This window comes from Dipodomys merriami, unplaced genomic scaffold, assembly GCF_024711535.1.
Source record: "Dipodomys merriami isolate MVZ:Mamm:240054 unplaced genomic scaffold, mDipMer1.0.p SCAF_1397, whole genome shotgun sequence".
In the NCBI taxonomy this organism is placed as follows: domain Eukaryota; kingdom Metazoa; phylum Chordata; class Mammalia; order Rodentia; family Heteromyidae; genus Dipodomys; species Dipodomys merriami.
In genome coordinates this window covers 38,687-41,898 of record NW_027202712.1, presented here as the reverse complement: position 1 = coordinate 41,898, position 3,212 = coordinate 38,687, and the positions used below count along the sequence as shown (strand labels likewise).

Below are 3,212 nucleotides of genomic sequence, written 5' to 3'. Positions count from 1 at the left end.
GTGTGAAGTGGTGGCCTGATTATCTAGCACTTATACCAGTGGGTTGCGAGCCCAAGATGTGGCAGGTAGAAGTGCTCATGTACAGCAACAAAGTCCCATTAGGGACTGGCCTAGCCACCCATTCCTTGGTCTAGCACATATAGGTTTTTTGACAGTGTGACAAAAAGGAAGAGGGAACAGAGCCAACATTCCAAGAGAGGTTTTCTAGGTCTCTGAGGCTCAGCTGTGCTCTCTGCTGGGCAGTGGCCCTCAGGATGTTGGCATAGATGCATTAGAGTCTCTGGTGTGCATGGTACATGAAACACTTTCAGCTTTTGCTGGCTGCAGAGCAGGCCAACCTGCAAGCAGGCAGCAGGCAGCAGGCACAGCCTGGTACTCAACCAAAGACCCTGATGTAGGCTACCCAAGGTAGAAGGTGAAAGGTAAGAGTGGGTTTTACAGACACACACTGAGTCAGAGATCCTGAGGGAGGAACCCCACCAGCTGTTGCTCCAACCAGCCCTGCAGTGGATGGTGCTCAATTCTGAGACTCAATTTAAAGTCGCATGAGCAGAGTACAAATCCATACATTCCAGCCGTGTGACCTTCAACCAATGCCAGTCTTCGCACTTAAGAATAGTAATTCCTCTCTATAAAATGGGCTTATTCACCACTGGCAGCAAGTATGGCAACCTTTCGGTCATCACGGTCAGCAAAGGCAGCCTGGAAGGTGGTCACCCAATGGTGGTGGTGCCCTATGATGACAGGCCACAGTCTCCTTGTCACCATTGGCGAGCACCTGGAAGCCCACTTGAGTACAGTACCCCAGCTCAGTAACAGCCACTGGCCCAGCACACAAGAATTTTCCTTGGGGGATGGGGGATGGCGGCGGCGGCCGGCGATGAGCAGCGGGAGCGCGTGAGGAGCCGGCAGGCAAGGCTGGGGGCCCGGGAGCGCTAGCCGCAGGGCGGAGGGCGGGGGCGCGAGCACAGTGGGCAGCGGCAAGGCAGTAGCCAAGAAGATAGTGGACAGCAACAGCGGCAGCTAGCACGGCGGCGGTGGTGGCGGCAGCGGTGGCGGTGGCGGCAGCGGTGGCGGGAAGGGAGGCTTCCAGGCCGCACCCCGCGGTGGCGGCCAGCAGGAGAAGCAGGAGCTGGCCTCGAAGCGGCTGGACATCCAGAACAAGCGCTTCTACCTGGATGTGAAGCAGAATGCCAAGGGCGGTTTCCTGAAGATCGCAGAGGTGGGCACGGTCGGCTCCAAGAGCCGCCTCACGCTCTCGATTGTGGTGGCGGCCAATTTCCGTGACTCGCTGGGCGACTTCATCGATCACTACGCGCAGCTGGGCCCCAGCAGCCCCGAGCAGCTGGCAGCGGGCGCTGAGGAGGGCGGCAGGCCGGCGCACCTCAAGAGCGAGTTCCTGGTGCGTGAGAACTGCAAGTACTACCTGGATCTCAAGGAGAACCAGCACGGCCCCTTCCTGCACATCCGCCAGACCATCAACCGCGGCAGCGGCTTTGGCGCAGGCCCAGGGCCTGGCGGCCTCCAGAGCGGCCAGACCATCGTGCTGCCTGCGCAAGGTCTCATCGAATTCCGACACGCTCGCCAAGCTCCTCGATGACTACGGAGGCGAAGACCACGAGCTGGCCGGAGGCCCAAGAGGCGGTGCCGGTGGCCGGGGGGGGGGGGGGGGGGGCTGTACGGGGAACTCCTGGAGAGCACCTCTATTACGGTGGACTCCAAACGTTTCTTCTTCGATGTGGGCTGCAACAAGTACGGAGTTTTTCTACTGTGTGAGTGAGGTGAAGCCGTCCTACCGCAATGCCATCACCGTGCCCTTCAAGGCCTGGGGCAAGTTTGGTGGCGCCTTCTGCCGGTATGCGGATGAGATGAAAGAAATCCAGGAGTGGCAGAGGGATAAGCTTTACAAGCGTCATGCTGGGGGGGGTGGTGAGGAGTCCTAAGGCGAGGAGGTGGATGAGGATTGAAATGGCAGCTTTCCCCCCTGGCCTCCCCCACCCTGTTACCCGCGCCCCCCACTCCCCATCCCCCTGGCTAGTTCCCATTCTTGCTCATTCCCCTGTGAGCTAGTGGAGAGGGAGCCCGGGAGGCCACCAAGGGAGAAAAAAAAACCAACAAAATTAAAAAAATTAATATAGTTAAGAGAAATAACCATAAGACAACAGTCTTGAACAGTGAGTAAAGCAGTAAAGTTCCAGAAATTGACAGCAACCTGCAGAGGACAACAGCATCTCCTCACCTGCAAGTGTCTCAGCTTCTATTTCCCACCCGAGGTTCCTAAGCTCATCTAGATAATCCTGAAGGGGATAGATTTCGAGTCTGGGCCCCTAAACACATCTGACTTACCCAGATCCATCTGTGTATAACAGTTGAATTTGTGTTGTACCTGGGTAAATCTAAAGTATCTCTCCTTGCCGAGCCGCCGTTGCAGTGTCTATCCTTCACCTTTATTCTAATCAGCCTTTTGGATCGAGATCTTCACGGAAATTCTTGAGACAGAGAGACCTTTGCAGTTACCCAGTCCTGAGAGTCCAGGTTTATGAAAAGGAATGCAACTTTACACAATCATGGACAAGGCAAAAAAGAATTCAAGAAGCCATCAGTGAATCAAAACAAATTGGATTTTTTTAAATGATTTTGCATGGAACCTGGCCCCATGTCTTTTCTTTGCAGAATTGTTTTCCGGGATGCAAAAATTCAAAAGCCAATGCTTGAACTAGAGAATTCATTACTAAAATAGTTTAAAAGTTGGGCAAAAGGATTTTTTTTTCAAAAAATAAAAGCAGTTTTACATTTGGGGTTGCTGAGGTAGGCACAATACGTCAGGCATAAAGCACAAGGCAAACTCGTTGAGTGGATGGGTTGCTGCTCACTAAAGTTCTTCCCTTGATCTCTAAAGGTGGAGGTCATTACCAAGAAGTGGCATTGGTGTGAATGAGAGCCAGATCCCTTGGCTCTAGCATATGAGCAAGTGAATTATGGCTAATTTGGCTGTTACAGCCACTGATTGGCTGCATTTTTAACTGTAAAACTTGATGATTTTCTGCAAAAAGGACAGTATGGCTACAAGCCTGAGCTTTAATGGAATATGCATCCTCACAGAGAAGTTGGAAATAACTAAAACTGAAGTCTTAATTCACCTTCAGTTTAATCTGTGGATTTGTTCAAATAGTAAAGATCCTCAGGTTCAGAATTCCAGCATCATTTATTCT

At 52.6% G+C, this 3,212-nt stretch overlaps 1 pseudogene; it reads left to right on the top strand.

Moving 5' to 3' along the window:
• The first annotated feature begins 861 nt into the window (after positions 1–861).
• LOC138825665 (transcriptional regulator protein Pur-beta-like) lies at positions 862–1,967 on the top strand (annotated as a pseudogene).
• Positions 1,968–3,212: the final 1,245 nt, after the last annotated feature.